The following is a 17,089-nucleotide window of genomic DNA, read 5'->3' as shown; positions in this document are numbered from 1 at the left end:
CTAACTAGAGATTGAGAGGCATAGCAGATCTACCTAATACACAGTCACAAAACCAAACTGGCAGCCAAAATAAGGAAACAAGAAAACAAGCCCCAAGTGAAAAAATAAGAGAATTCTCCAGATGAAGAGATAAATGAAACAGAGATAAGAAATTTATCTGAAACAGAGTTCAGAGTAATGATGATAAAATTGCTCAACAGCATGAGAAAAGATATAGTAACTATGAGAACAGAAATAAAGAACACATTGGAAGGAATACATAGCAGATTAGGGGAAGCTGGGGATCAAATCAGTGAATTAGAAGACAGGGTTGAAAAAAATCACTCAATCAGAGAACAGAACAAAACAAACAAACAAACAAACAAAAAACAATTTAAAAACAGGAGAACAGCTTAAGAGAGCTGTGGGACAACATGAAATGTAACACTATTCAAATAGCAAGTGTGCCAGAAGAGCAGAAAGGGAGGAAGGGATAAAGTTGTGTTTGAAGAAATACTGGCAGAAAACTTCCCCAACCTGGTAAAAGAAAAAGTCACATAAGTCCAGGAGGCATAGTGAACCCCAAGCAAGAAGAACCCAAACAATCCACACCCAGACACATCATAATAAAAATGTCAAAAATTAAAGACAAAGAGAGAATCATTTTTTATTGTTTAAAGTATTACATATGTCTCTTTATTCCCCAATTGACACCCCCCCCCCAAAAAAAAAAGAGAGAATCTTAAAGGCAGCAAGAGAAAAGAAAATTGTTACCTACAAAGGAGCTCCAATAATCCTGACACCTGATTTCTCATCAGAAACTCTACAGGCTAGAAGTGAATGGCATGAATTACTCAAGGTAATGGAAAGCAAGGATCTGAAACCAAAATTACCATATCCAGCAAGAATATTATTCAAAATAGACAGTCAGATTATGAGCTTCCCAGACAAAAAAGGCTAACTGAGTACATCACCAGCAAACCAACATTACAAGAAATGCTAAAGGAATTGCTATAATGAGAAGAAGAAATAGAGAGAAAAACCTAAGCATACATAATAAAAATGACAATAAATAAGTACCTATCAATATTAACCCTAAATGTAAATGGATTAAGTGCTCTAAACAAAAGGTGTAGGGTAACTGAATGAATAATAATAAAAAAAAAACATGAACCAACTATATGCTGTCTACAAGAGACCCACCTCAGAACAAAAGACACATATAGGATGAAAGTGAAGGGATGGAAAATATTTTTCCATGCAAATGGAAAAGAAAAAAAAGCTGGAGTAGCAATACTCATATCTGACAAAATAGACTTCAAATGAAGGCCATCATAAGAGACAACAAAGGTTACTACATAATACTAAAGGGATCAATCCAATAAGAGGATATAACCCTGGTAAACATAAATGTACCCAATATAGGAGCACCTAAATTCATAAAAAATAAAAATTCTAGAGGACTTCAAGAGAGAGATTGACAATAATCTGTATATATAAAAGGCTAATATGTTAACTGTCCGTTCAAATGTTTGCTATGACGTACACTGACCACCAGTGGGCAGATGCTCAATGCAGGAGCTGCCATGATGTACACTGGCAATTTACAGAGAAACCACACCGTGGATCTGGTGCCCACAAAGCAACACTCGGCTTCCCCCAAGTGGGACACAGGCCCTGCCACCACACTGGAGTGACACCCCACCAAATCGCAGCCAATGCTGCCAACATACCATGGCACAAAATGTGGCCCACAGCCCAGCCCAGCTTGGAAACAGTGGCTGTGGACACTAGGTAATGACATCATGTAGCAACGCACAGCTTCCTCTCCCTAGCAACTAGCCTCCTTGGAGTTTCTTCAGCCCAGAAACACAACTTGCTTTATAGCCAGGTGCAAACATTTTACACTTTAACCAAATATCTGTGAAGCATTTTCCCATGCCTCATCTCATTTGATCCTGGAGTATGTACCTAGGAGACTCAGTGGAATCCTATTTTCTTTTCAATAGCCAGAAAACAGAGATTTAGAAAGCTTAGAAACTTGACCAGACTAAGAAAAACTAAGAAATGGTGGACCTTGAAAAGAACTTCAGGTTTTCTCACTGCGCAGAATATAGTCAAATACTTCTGCAGTTAAATATTTTACCCTTTGTTCTCCCTGCGTGATCTACAATAATAATCTGCTTCATGTTGATATTTACCAGTACTGCTGTGTTGCTGACAATTACCTGAAAGAGAAGGTGGGGTGCTTCATGGGGCTGGAAAAAGTTTAGCTAAATCAGAAAGCAGGTCTTATTAAGCAAGTTTATTCTATATCTATAAAAGGCTAAGCTGACTCATGCATATGCAATGCATATAAAGTTCTTACTGGCGCCAATCATACACATGTGTTTCGATCTGTCATTGTCGATCGTGAATTTGGTTGACACTTCTATTATAAAGAAAAGGTGAATAGTGATATTAAAATATTTCTTCTAATTAATTTCTTTTCAATGAGCACGAATTTGTGTACCAGGCCATTTGTACAGTCATAATAGGGGACTTTAACACCCTGCTGACTTCAATGGATAGATCATCCAGACAAAAAATTGACAAGGAAACAGTGAATTTTAAGGACACACTGTATCAGATAGATTTTTTTGACATTTATAGAATAGTTCACCCCAAAGCTGAAGAATATATATTCTTCTCAAGAGCACATGGATCATTCACCAAGATATACCATATATTAGGCCACATAACAAGTCTCTACAAATTCAAGAAGATTGAAATCATATCAAGCATCTTCTCAGATCATAGTGGAATGAAATTAGAAATCAATTACAGTAAAACACCCCAAAACATTCAAACACATCGAGACTAAATAGCATGTTATTAAACAATGAATGGGTTATCAACGAGATCAAGAAAGAAATAAAAAACTTCTTGGAAACAAATGAAAAATCACATGAACACACAACAACCCAAAATCGTTGGGTCACAGCAAAAGCAGTCTTGAGAGGGAAGTGCATAGCACTACAGACCTACCTCAAAAAATAAGTAAAGTCAACAATAAACTACTTAACCCCACCACTTAAAGAACTAGAATGAGAACAAGAAAATCCCAGAGTAAGTGGAAGGAAGGAAATAATAAAAATAAGAGCAGAAATAAACACATAGAGACTAAAAAAATGATACAAAAATATCAATGAAAACAAGAACTAGTTCCTTGAAGGATAAACAGAATTTATGAATTGTTAGCCAGATTCATCAAGAAACAAAAAGCGAGGACCCAAATAAATAAAATCAGAAACAAAAGTGGAGAAGTAACCACTGACACCACAGAAATACAAAGAATTATAAGAAAATACTATAAACAGATATATGCCAACAAGCTGGATAATGTGGATGAAATGGACAAATTCCTAGAAAAATACAATCTTCCAAAACTGAATCAGGAGAAATCAGAAAACCTGAATAGGCCAATAACAACTGATGAAATAGAAGCAGTAATAAAAAAACTTCCAGCAAACAAAAGCCCAGGTCTGCATAGCTTCATAGGGGAGTTTTACTAAACATTGAAAGAACACCTATACTCCTCAAACTACTCCAAAAAATCCAAGAGGAAGGAACACTTCCAAGCTCTTTCTATGAAGCCACCATTACCCTCATTGCAAAACCAGATAAAGACACTACAAAGAAGGAGAATTAAGGCCAATGTCCCTGATGAATATAAATGCTAAAATCCTCAACAAAATATTAGCAAATCAGATCCAGCAATATGTTAAAGAGATCATACACCATGATAAGTGGTATTTATTCAAGGAATACAAAGCTGGTATAATATTTGCAAAACAATAAACATGATATATCACATAAATAAATTGAAAGACAAAAATCACATGACCATATCAACAGACACAGAAAAAGCATTTGACTAAATCCAACATCCATTTTGGATTAAAACTCTCAGCAAAGTGGGAATAGAGGAAGTATATCTCAACATGATAAAGGCCATATATGACAAACCTACAGTAAATATAATACTCAATGGGCAAAAACTAAAACCATTTCCCCTAAGAACAGGAACAAGATAGGGATGTTCTCTTTCACTACTCTTGTTCAATATAGTATTAGAAGTGCTAGCCAAGTGCGATCTGGCAAGAAGAAGAAATAAAAGGCATCCAAATTGGAAAGAAGGATAGGTAAAATTGTCATTATTCGCAGATGACATGATATTGTCCATAGAAAACACTAAAGACACAAACAAAAAACTACTAGATTTAATAAATGAATTTGGCAATGTAGCAGGATACAAAATCAACACCCAAAAAGCGGTGGCATTTTTATACACCAATAATAAACTCACAGAAAGAGAAACTAAACAAGCAATCCCAATTATCATTGAAACAGATAAATTAAGATATTTAAGAATAGACTTAACCAAGAAGGCAAAAGATTTGTACTCAGAAAACTATAGGATGTTGAAAAAAAGATAGAAGAAGCTATAAACAAGTGGAAGAATATACCGTGTTCATGGATTGGTAAAATCAACATCATTAAAATGCCCATACTACCCAAGGCAATCTACAGATTCAATGCAATCCCTATTAAAATACCAACAGCATATTTCACAGATCTAGAACAAATACTTCAAAAGTTAATATGGAACAAAAAAAAGACCCTGAACAGCTGCAGCAATCTTGAGAAAGAAGAACAAAGTTGGAGGAATCAATATACTAGATTTAAGTTATACTAAAACAAAGCCACGTATTCAAAACAGCCTGGTACTGGCACAAGAATAGGCATATTGATCAATGGAACAGAACAGAGAACCCAGAAATCGACCCAAGGCATTATGCTCAATTAATATTTGACAAAGGAGGCAAGAGAATGCAATGGAGTAAAGAGAGTCTCTTCAATAAATGGTGTTGGGAAAATTAGACAGATACATGCAAAAGATGAAACTAGACCACCAACTTACACAATACACAAGAATAAACTAAAAATGGAAAAAATACTTTTGTTGGAGACCGGGTGTAAGCTGACATGGTCCTTGCACCTGAAGTGGCTAGCAAGGCTGGCTCCCTACCCACACAGTTTTCCCAGGCTTGTTTGGATGGTGATTATCAGTAGAATGAGAGCAACCCTTTCATGGCTTGCCAAGAAGTCTGTAACTATTTACTGAGATCTGCCTGATTTACTGTACCGAGAATTTGTCCTTCTACTCTATCTCTCCCTTAGAGATTAAGAGGAACAAAGAGTACATTCCTCTTCACAGACCTCCTATTCAGTATTTGTGTATAAAAGGCATTACAGAGTTAATAAACATGCCACAGTCTCTCAATTGACTCGTAGACCTCCTGATCCCGCTGTCCTGTCTTTCTTTCTTTTCTCAAATCCCACCTCCCTACCTCAGCCCGGTTCAACCTGTCAGGCTGGCCCTGACAAATTGGCACCCGGAATAGGCACCTGAGGACTTGGGAAGCAGACGGTGAGGATCTCCTCCGGATAAAGAGTGCACTCTATAAGGTAAGGGAGGAGCAATTTATTGATAGTCGGGAGTAAAGCATGGGACAAGTAGAGGTTAGAGAAAGTGCCCTTTAGAGGCAAATGTTGAAGTCTATGGAATTTAAAATCTGTAATAAGTGGAACTCCACTGCTGAAACTACCTCTGGTATGGAGAATTTCAAAGGTGGCAGGAGAGGGCAGGGCTATCTGCTCTCCCACAATAAGATTACTTGCAATAAGATTACTTAATACCTTGTTTAAAAATTATAAGAGAACTGGCAGGGAAATGCAAATCTTGGCCAAATTGGGTATGAGTTATTACTTCAAAAAGTGAAAAAAAAAAAAGAAAAAATTTGAGATCTATCTATCTTTTAAGCATGAAAAGAAATTCGGCCAGATCTGTTACTGAAACTTCCCCTGAAGTAAGCAGGATATGGGGGAAGAGAGGGACACGTGACGATCCAATATGGACGCCCACTCTCCCAGTATACAAATTAAAAGTTTTCTTTCTCGCCATAAAAAAGTTTTAAAAATTTAGAAATGTGTCTGGGATATCTGTACATGTGTAAAGAGAAAGCTAGTGTAAGACAGGGTGCGCACACAGTCTGATTTTGGATATTAGATAGGTCTTGAACTAGACTTAACTCTTTACAAGGGCTACAGAAATGAAAAATCCAAGACTAGTTTTTTCCTAAGAAAAAAGGAAAAAAAAAAGGTGAATTTAATTTAAAGGAAGGAAATTCAAGCTGGTTCCAGCAACAAGATTCACATTTCCATAATAAAGAGTAGTTTTTAAAATACTAATAAACCTTGTTAAAAAGTTAACTTTTAAAGCCTTCAAGAATATAAGTAAATTTGTCTCTGTCATAGAATTTATCCAAAGTAATGCTTTAAAATAATTATAATTGACTCTAGAATCTCAAATAAATTGTTACAATATCTATAAATAATATATTAATTATAAAGATCTAAGTAGTCCAAGTAACTGGCTATGCCCTTTGTTAATAGAGGAAGGGGTAGATACCCTCCCCCCAGCAGACAGGTAATATAGTTTCCTACCAGTAGCCATCTTAAGGAATATAGTAATTTACATTCAAATAAACCAAACCTGTTTTACCATCTTTAAGAAAATAAGGTTTGGCAGCTTAAAATTTTAAAAGTCTGCGTTAATTATATCATAATAAAAGTTTATTAAATATCTAGATATTTTAAAATAAAAAATATATACATACTAAAATATTAATCTAAATTTACCTCATAAAAATCTAGGGAACAGAATTAAATCTATTAATTGATTATGTCTTGTATTTTTCTTAGAAATATAAAGTGTTATTAATCTAAACACTACTAAATATATTTGACTTGCCAGCTTTAAAAGTTCAAAGTACATATTAAATTGGGAGAAATTATATAGTTATAGTAATCTTATACCTAAAGTATAAGAACTTATTTTTAAGAAAATAAAATGTTATGTTTTCTCTAATAATTAGGAATTCAAAATATATTAGTTATTGGTCTGATTTTAAAAAGAGGATTAATTCTATAATCCAGTTTAAATATAATTGATATTCTTTAAGATAATTTAGGTAGATAATTTTTAAAGTATATATATATATATATATATATATATATATATATATATATATAATCTTTCCAAGTTATTTCAAGACTGAGAGTGACTTTTGAACATTTAATTGGGCCCCAAAATGTTCAAAAGTCTGTTCTGTCTTAAAATAAATATTTTTTTAATTAAACCAATTGATACTTGAAATCACATGGAAAGCTTTATCAAATAAAAATTAATATATTTTACTTATACATATATATTAAATGTTATAAAGGTTTTCACCTATAAGAAGGGCAAAAACAATATATTTCTTAAATATAGCCAAATTTTTCAACAGCAGTAAAATTTCTAAAAAGACAAAAGCCATACTTTTAGATCAGACCAATAAAGTATCAAATCTATAAATTTTACTAAATAAGTTTTTTTACTTTTTAATTAAAGTACCCACTTAAGTTACTTTATAAATTAGCCTTTTAAAATATAATAAAGATCTCATATAAATTAAGTAACATAAGAAACTAATATTTAAATAATGAAATCCAAATAAAATTAGAAGCCATCATTTACTACCTAACTTCTTATAGCCACCTTCATTAAGCTAGAGGTGGGGCAACATTTACATTTTGTAAAATCAGATGTAAATTTACTTTATTTTAAATAAAGATACCTACTTTAATTACTTAAATAAATTAGCTTATTAAATTATAATCAAGGTTTTCAGCTAAATAAAAAGCCAATATTTTTATAAACAATTCTAATAAAGACCAGAAACAGCCAGTTTAAAATTGAATTACCATAGCCTAGAGCAAAGAATATCCTTACATAATATTATTCTACAATGTCATTATCATTTTTAATATTTTACAACAGCATATTGTACATTTATCCCAAACAAACTTACAACTAATTCTTTGAATATTTAGCAACAATTTAAAAGGACATAAAAGGATTTAATCCCTTCCACTGTGTGGAAGGTCCCCTGGGAGGGCACTTGAGCATTCTATATTGGCCTTTCTTACCCTTTTTGCCAAGAGGGACCCTCCCACTGTTGCCTGAACTTTCTATTCATACTGAGATTGAAGCCTCATAGTGGCTGGTACCATAGATCTGTCTCTTGCTGAATAGCGTGAGCTGGGCCCTCTCTAGAGAAGAAACCTGGGTTCCCCAAGATATGTGATCAGTGCCGGGGCCCCGCCAGCAGGCGAGGGGATCCCAAGGCAGGTGCTAGGCATAGAGGCCACAGGGGCATAGGCTACCAAGGAGACAGAACTGAACCTCACATCACCCTGCTTGGCCCCGGAGGATGGCTGGTTAGCCAGAGATGGGTAAGATTCCTCAGGGAAGGAACAACCTAAGACAGGCACAGTCACGGAGGGGCCATAAGGAGAGAACTTGGGGGTCAACAGAGGTGGGCACAGATCCTCACCCCCCTCAACATTGCAGGGGCTTAAACCCTCGCCCCTTCTGAGGGAGTTCTCCTGCCTCATGGCTGCTTTGTGCTTCCCACACCCGGCTCAGATCAGGACCCAGGTAACAGAGGCGTGGCTAACAGCAGCTGCCCTATATCTAAATCCAGCCTAACACCAGGAATGCTCAGGGCTTTCTCAGGGATACAAATAATCCTTTCCATTAATATTTACAGGGTAAACTAAGATTGTTATTAAAATGTTAAATTTAAAAGTAAATTAGTAGTCAGCCTTACTGTAAAAGTACTCATAATATAGCTAGCTAGTCACCTATAGTCTTAACATTCAAACTACAGCCCTATAAGTTACTAGTTATAAAAAGAAAGACAAAGATTCTTAAATAAAAATAAAGAGGTTTCCTTCAAATATTATAGGAATTATAATTAAAAGCCTATATATTTAGCCCTTTAAACTAAGGTAAATAATTTATATTTTTCCTCTCTAATAAGTTTTATATAAAATTAAAGATTAATAGCAGAAACTTAATGTCATTTATTGTCCATAATTTAGGACAAGTAAAGTTAATAAATAAATTAAGCTTTATTTCAGATTAATTTAAATTAGCTAATTAAAATAAGTAAGTATTCATAAAAACTTAATTATACTAAACAAAAAACTATTCCTAAAGTATTAACAAAACTTTATTAATAGTTCATCTCATAGTAAAATTATTTAACATACAATGAATCCAAAGCAATCATATTTCTATACAAAAATTAAAAATAAAATATTATCAAGACTACATTAAAAAAATTTACAAAAACCTCATAATACAAAAAAAGAGATTAATAGAATAATATTTTAAAAGAAATATCCTATAAGTAAATTACATCAAGCCTTAATTACTTTAAAATTTTTACTCAAATATTATTTTCATTTATAATACTAATAACACAAAACCCAAAAAATCTTATAGTATCAAAATAAGCCAAAGGAAAATCATTTAGACAAAAATCAAAAGGATCCCAACTCTAATTTATAGAAAAGATTTCTTTATTAACCTTTGGTCGAGAATATGTTTATATATTTCCAGAAAAGCCCATGTAGATTCCTACAACAACGGATCCCAGAGAGGACCTGATAGAACTGTTCCAGCCACAGAGTGGGCAGTGGCCCACAAGAACAAAGAAGGAGCAATACAGCCAATTCAGGTGTCGGAGAGTTACGTGTATCACCACAATGGACTCAGAAGCTCCTGTGTCCCTTCACTCAAAAGGACTAAGTACTGCCCTAATGACAGCAAAGCGGAGGAAGAAGAAAACCAAAAGCTATGCAAGGGACTGAAGTGCCAACATAGAGTCATCTAAAGAAGTTAACGACTCAAGTGCAGCAGATTATAGAAAAACAAGAAGTTGAAGCTACTTTTTCAACCATGTTCCTGCTCATGCTAGCATCTATTAGCTGCCAGTCTTCTGCAAAGTCTTGTGCAGCCAAGTCCAAGGACTCTAAGTAAATATACACCAGCAGCACAAGAGACTTTCTTTCACTTAGTAGCTAAAAATGTTAATATGTCCATAGTTTTGATTTCTCTCTTATTGTTTTATTATTATTTAATAGCCATAGTTTTGCTCTTGACATTCAAGTTTTAAAAATGATAACATGTATGTAATTTAATTTTACATTGGCATTGTTTACAATTGTTTTAATATTAGAGCTTTATTATTAATATTTAAATTTTACTTTTATTAGTAGCCTAAAAAACAAAAAAGGGGGATCTGTTGGAGACAAGGTGTAAGCTGACACGGTCCTTGCACCTGAAGGGGCTAGCAAGGCTGGCTCCCTACCCACACAGTTTTCCCAGGCTTGTTTGGATGGTGATTATCAGTAGAATGAGAGCAACCCTTTCATGGCTTGCCAAGAAGTCTGTAACTATTTACTGAGATCTGCCTGATTTACTGTACCAAGAATTTGTCCTTCTACTCTATCTCTCTCTTAGAGATTAAGAGGAACAAAGAGTACATTCCTCTTCACAGACCTCCTATTCAGTATTTGTGTATAAAAGGCATTACAGAGTTAATAAACACGCCACAGTCTCTTGATTGACTCGTAGACCTCCCGATCTCACTGTCCTGTCTTTCTTTCTTTTCTCAAATCCCACCTCCCTACCTCAGCCCGGTTCAACCTGTCAGGCTGGCCCTGACATACTTTAATGTAAGTTGTGAAACCATAAAAATCCTATATCAAAATAAAAAAATTCTGCACAGCAAGAGAAACTATCAACAAAATGAAAAGGGAGCCCACTGTATGGGAGGACGTATTTAGCAACGATACACCTGATAAAGTGTTAGTATACAAAATATATAAGAAACTCATACAACTTAACAGAAGAAAGACAAACAATGTAATTAAAAAATGGGCAAAGGATCTAAATAGATACTTCTCCAAAGTGGACATACAGATAGCCAAGAGACATATGAAAAAAATGCTCAAAGTCACTGATCATCAAAGAGATGAAAATTAAAATGGCAATGATGTATTACATCATACCTTTCAGAATGGCTAACATCAAGAAATCAACAAATGATGAGTACTGGCAAGGATGTGGAGAAAAGGGAACCCTCATACACTGGTGCAGACTGGTGTAGCCACTGTAAAAAACAGTATGGAGTTTCCTCAAAAACTAAAAATAGAACTACCATTTGACCCAGTGATCCCACTTCTAGGAATGTATCCTAAGAAATGTGAAACAACAATCAGAAAGAATGTATACACCCCTATGTTCATAGTGGCACAATTTATAATAGCTAAGATCTAGAAACAACCCAAGTGTCCACCTGTAGATGAGTGGATAAAAAAGCTGTGGTAAGTATATATGTACTTATCCTTTAAGACAGCATGGAGGTACCTGGAGAGTATCATGCTTAAGTGAAAGTAGTCAGTCAGAGAAAGACAAGTATGACAAGATCTTACTCATATGTGGAGTCTAATCAACAAAATAAACTGATGTATGGAGTGGATTCAGAGACATGGAAGCATGGATCAGAGTGCAGAATCTCGGAGGGAAGGTGGGGATAGGTATGGGATTGGGAGGTAATCAACCAAGAACCTTGTAGGCATATTTGCATAACCCACGGAAACAGACAATAGGGAGGTGAAGGCCTGTGGTGAGGGGTGGGTTGCAGATTGCAGGGGGTGAATGGGGGAAAAAGGGGGACATAGGTAATACTTTAAAAAATAGAGAATTATTTTTTTAAATTAAAAAAAATAAAATGACTCCCAAACATAAAAAACGAGAGGCCCTGTGCACGAAATTCGTGCACGGGGGCAGGGGTGTGTGTGTCCGTCAGCCCAGCCTGCACCTTCTCCTATCTGGGACACTTTGAGGGATGTCCGACTGCCTGTATAGGCCTGATCCTGATGGGCAGTCAGATATCCCTCTCACAATCCAGAACTGCTGGCTCCCAACCACTCCCCTGCCTTCCTGCCTGATTGCCCCTAACCGCTTCTGCCTGCCAGCCTGATCACCCCCTAACCACTCCCCTGCCAGCTTGATTGATGCCTAACTGCTCCCCTGCTGGTCTAATTTCCCCTGCCATCCTGGCCACCCCTAACTGTCCTCCCCTGCAGGCCTGGTTGCCCCCAACTTCCCTCTCCTGCTGACCTGGTAACCTCTAACTGCCCTCCCCTGCTGGCCAGGTCGCCCCTAACTGCCCTCCCCTGCAGGCCTGGGTCCCCCCCTCAACTGTCTTACCCTGAAGGCTTGGTCGCCCCCAACTACCCTCCCCTGCCAGCCCAGTCACCCTTAACAGCCCTCCCCTATTGGCCATCTTGTGGTGGCCATCTTGTGTCTACATGGGGGCAGCCATCTTTGACCACTTGGGGATGGCCATCTTGTGTGTTGGAGTGAAGGTCAATTTGCATATTACTCTTTTATTAGATAGGATTACATAAATATGTTTAACCACTATGCTGTACACCTGAACACCTGAAACTAATCCTATCTAATAAAGAGGGAATATGCTAATTGACCCTCACGTCATCACAAAGATGGTGGCACCCACAAACAATAAGGAGGGAATATGCTAATTGACTGTCCCACCCTCAAAGATGGCAGTGCCCACAGCCAATACGGAGGGAATATGCTAATTGACTGCCATGCCCTCAAATATGGCAGCGTCCACAGCCAATAAGGAGGGAATATGTTAATTGACTGACACGCCCTCAAAGATATCAGTGCCCACAGCCACAAGATGGTGGTGCCCAGTCCCCTCAGCCCCACCAGGGAAGCAGGCGCGCGGCAAGGTCAGGGCCATGCCTGCCTCTGGAGTCCCCCATTCCCCTCATCCCCCCAGGTGCCCAGGGCCAGCCCGAGGCATAGGCAAGCCTCAAATGGTGGCTGCCCAGCTTCCCGGGGATGGCCCGAGGTGCAGGCAAGCCTTGTATGTTGGCTGCCCAGCCGCCCAGGACCACCCAAGTCTCAGGTTACCAGGGCCAGCCGAGGCTTGCACTGCCGGCAGTGGCAGCAGCATAGGTGTGATGGGGTGTTGCCTTCCCCTGATTGCCAGGTTGCCTCCTGCCCCTGAGGGCTCCTGGACTCTAAGAGGGGGCAGGCCAAGCTGAGGGACCCCCGCTCCAGTGCATGAATTTTCATGCACTGGGCCTCTAGTATAAAATAATATTGAATGTCAACTGTAATTGAAAAAGAAAAAAAATCATTGGAAGATACATTAAAAAATAAATTATTTTTGTTTATGTAAATTAAACCTCAATATACCTGACATTTTAAAAAATTTAATAACTCTAAAAAAGTAATGACCCTTCATAAGTACTTCAAAATTGTTAGTGTGTCTTCCTACATCCCCACAATAATCAGTAAAGATTTGTGTTATGATTATAAGAAAAATTTGTTCTGGTTCTTCCAAAATTTATATACTTTAAATATTGGGAAGTATATCCCATTCCCACTGCCCCTTAAGATAGTCTTCATTAAAAGACAAAACATAGTCTGTTTGATCAACATTTATAGCTAAAATAATAAATGACAACCTGAAATCAAAACACGTCTCCATATTGAAGCACATATTGTAAATCATATTCTCCACATTCAAATGTAGTCTAATTAAATTCAGGTGCTTAAAGCTATATTATAGTAAGTTGTCATGGCTTTGAACAAGCAAGGATAATTTAGCCATCTGCACTATTTCTTCTCAGTTACAAACCCAGCATTCTGAAGTAAGATGGATTTAAATCTGCAGAGACAGCATTCAGAGAAAGCCAGAAAGCTAAGTTCATGAAAATTCCATCAGCCCAAATCTCCCGCCAATATATTGGAGGATGTCTATTTGAGCGCAGCTGCTCTACATTCATTTCAGATTGACTGATTTCCTTCTTCAAAAAAAATGATAGCTACATTTTAATTTTTTTCCTCTTATATCATTGTAGTATCTAATCTCCCAATGATATACTAATATAACTCAGAACATTCCCAGATCTCTAGTGATTAAATGATTTTCTTGAAATACACATATTGATATCTAAAGGATTTACAAAATACTCTAACATGCAAGGATCAACATCTATCAAATGACATCTAAGACTGACCTTACAATCAGCTATAGCCTATTAGATACTAAAACTGCAGCAACTGGGAAAATACTGTGATATTATATAACATGTGTTGTCCTGTTTACAGTATAATCATGGAAAACTTGATCACATGAGAGTATCCCCCTCTCCCTTAACTTGTAATTTCCACTTAAACTATTAGAATCCCAACTGTGCAAATAAATGTACTGTTTTGGTAACAGCTTGCGGAGAGAACTCCATGTTTCCCGGAATGTACTTGAAGAAGATTAATGAGTTCTACACATGTGCCAAGTCAATCTGCTTCTCCCTGTCAATCACCATCCCAAGAACAAGCCCCTCTATCTCTGCAGATATGTTTTCAAACAGATGTGTGGCTTAAATTATAATTAAATTATTGGAATAAATGATTACTAAAGACTTTCCAAATGTATGGCTAAGGCGTTTTACAATAGTATCAACTAAATTAAAAAAAGTATTTTTATTGATTTTAGAGAGAGAATAGGGGGAGAGAGAGAGAGAGAAAGAGAGAGAGAGAGAGAGAGAGAGAGGAAGAGAGAGAGAGATACCTCAACCGAATGCCTCTCAGCCCCACCAGGGATGGAACATGAAACCTGGACATGTGCCCTGACCAGGAACCCACGACTTTCCAGTGCACAGGACAACACTCCAACCAAATGAGCCACACTGGCAGGGGCTCAACTGAACTTTTTAAATATATTTTTATTGATTTCAGAGAGGAAGGAAGAGGGATAGAGAGACAGAAACATCAATGACGAGAGAATCATTGATCAGCTGCCTCCTGCATGCCCCTTACAGGGGAATGAGCCTGCAACCCAGGCATTTGCCCTTGACTGAAATCAAACCGGTTACCCCTCTCCCCCACACCCCCCCCCCCCGCAGTTCGAAGACTGACACTCTATCCACTGAGCCAAAACAGCTAGGGTTCAACTGAACTTTTTAAAAAAGACCTGTCCACTCTAACACTTAACCACAGTGGTGACAATGAGGATTGAAGAGATGTTGCCTGTCTTTTGAGGACCTTGAGGACCTTTTACTTCATTGACTATTAGGCAAAATCAGAATACTTAAAACTTAAAATATTGTGTATTTTCTTTTCTCTTAACCATCTTCACCTAGCGATCTCCAAATGCTCAGCTCTCTGCTTGCCTACTTTCCCCTTTGGGTAGAGTAGATGCAGCCATTAATGCAATAGCAGTACTGTCAGTGGGGCTGGAGTGCTGTGGCATGCTGAGGGCATCCACTGGACTAAGGGTGGTAACTTGCATCTTTCCAATTAAACAATGTCTTCAAGGAAATTTTAGTACAGGCAATTAATTCTGATTCACAATTTATTAACAAAGAAGTGAAAAATGAAATTAAACGTAGGGAATGTAAACAGCAGCCTTCTCCTGCAGAATTCACAGGGAAGGACATCTCAGCCCTAAGTGAAGACCGTGCCTTGCCTAGTGCCCCTGGCCTGGGCAGAGCTGGCTCAGTGTGGGAGGTGCAGGGTTGATGTCGGAGTTCACAGCTGCCTAAAGAGGTGCCTGAAAGAGTGATCAGGAATAGTATCTGAGGCCTGGATCTGGAGCATGTGGTCAGGTATCAGAGCCTGGTAAACAGTATTTTCCTTTTTAGGACTCTTGGTGCTGGCTATTTTGTCATCATGAAGGCATTATAATACTTCGGTCAATTACCTTAGAGAGTGATTTTTTACACATGGTGTCCAACAAAATCACCTGGGAGACACTGGTAACATGCAGATTCCTGGAACTTAACTCAGTAAGTTCAGAGTAAGATAAAGTAATCTGTATTTTACAAATGTCTCCAGTTGATTCTGGTTTACGAGGTCCTCACGTCCTACTTTGAGAGACTGTGGTGTAGAAACATCAGTTTAGACTGAGATGATAGGTAATTATAGGTAAATGCAAATGCATTTCTTAGATGTGGCTAGCTCATTTTTAAAATTTCTGGTGCTGAAATTAACCATTAGTTTTTAGCTTGCTGATACTGTACAGCATAAAAGAAAACAGAGACACAACCCTGATTTTCTGTGCTAATATCACCAGAAAACTACCACTTGACCATCATCTTAATTAGCTGCTTTGCATTTTAAATACTATGTGCAATCATCAGCTCCAGGTGTAGGTCGACCCTCTGGTTTACTCCTATGTAATTTGAAGACATGACATTAAAGAGACCATTCTTGTGCACCTGGGATAAAAGAAGAGTAGCAACTCAACACCACTGAAAATAATTTTTAGTAAGAATTAGTGAATAGTTTGCTGCATTTGCTACTTCAGAAACTTTTTCCTTTCAAAACACTGAGCCCATCCCAGCACTCACTGTTTTCAAACCACTTTGTAAATAACCAGGTCTCAATACGTGGTAGTTATACAGCAATTAAGAATGGTCCCTTCCCCAGCTGCCTTAACCTTCTCTGCATCCTCAATCTGCCAGGCAGGGAAGGGTTTCTAGACATTGAAACAGAGTGCTTATTTGTGTGTGTGCGTGTGTGTGTGTGTGTATGTGTGTGTGTGTGTGTGTGTGTGTGTGTGTGTGTGTGTGTGTGGCGGCGGGGGGCGGGGGAGAGGGACTTGAGTAGGAAAAGAAAATAAACATCCATCTCATCTCCCATGGAGGTAGCAGAACAACTCTAGAAATTGATCAGCTTCTACAAGGCTTGGATATTGTGTTGATGATGGACAATAGTCCCTTAAGTACTTGCTAAGCCACAGCTTGGAGATGCTGGCACTACCTTGGGATCTGGTTCAGAGTTGATGATGAATATCCTGGAATAGAGTGCTTTTGTTGTCTTTACCTTAGAATTCGTTAGTGTTCTTAACAGAGATGGGGTAGATTTAATCTACATTAGCTGTCCATCAAGGAACCAGATGTGAAGGTGGCTGGATGACATGTTCATAAAATAAGTGCTCTCCAAAATATGGCTAGTAAATAGTTTACTAATCTTCAAGATTGATGTACACAAAGAACATAACAGCTGCTTAATATTTTATGAACCAAGTTCTGATGTGAAAGGCTGACAGGATCTCCATTAACT

At 37.5% G+C, this 17,089-nt stretch overlaps 1 long non-coding RNA gene and 1 pseudogene across 2 annotated transcripts in view; one reads left to right on the top strand and one right to left on the bottom strand.

Annotated features, from left to right (window-relative positions):
- LOC307104118 overlaps positions 1–17,089 on the top strand; it is a 347,699-nt gene that overhangs the window by 154,416 nt on the left and 176,194 nt on the right. The gene's annotated exons all lie outside the window — the stretch shown is intronic.
- Positions 1–17,089, bottom strand: part of LOC307102138 (large ribosomal subunit protein uL4-like) — a 173,388-nt pseudogene that overhangs the window by 123,984 nt on the left and 32,315 nt on the right. Inside the window, exon 3 of the transcript in view lies at positions 15,200–15,314. The product of the transcript in view is annotated as a large ribosomal subunit protein uL4-like (transcript). The remainder of the gene's footprint in view (positions 1–15,199; positions 15,315–17,089) is intronic.

Source organism: Cnephaeus nilssonii (assembly GCF_951640355.1).
Source record: "Cnephaeus nilssonii genome assembly, chromosome: 1".
Taxonomy (NCBI): Eukaryota; Metazoa; Chordata; class Mammalia; order Chiroptera; family Vespertilionidae; genus Cnephaeus; species Cnephaeus nilssonii.
The sequence above is the reverse complement of the archived record's forward strand: the minus strand, read 5'-3'. Positions and strand labels throughout refer to the sequence as shown.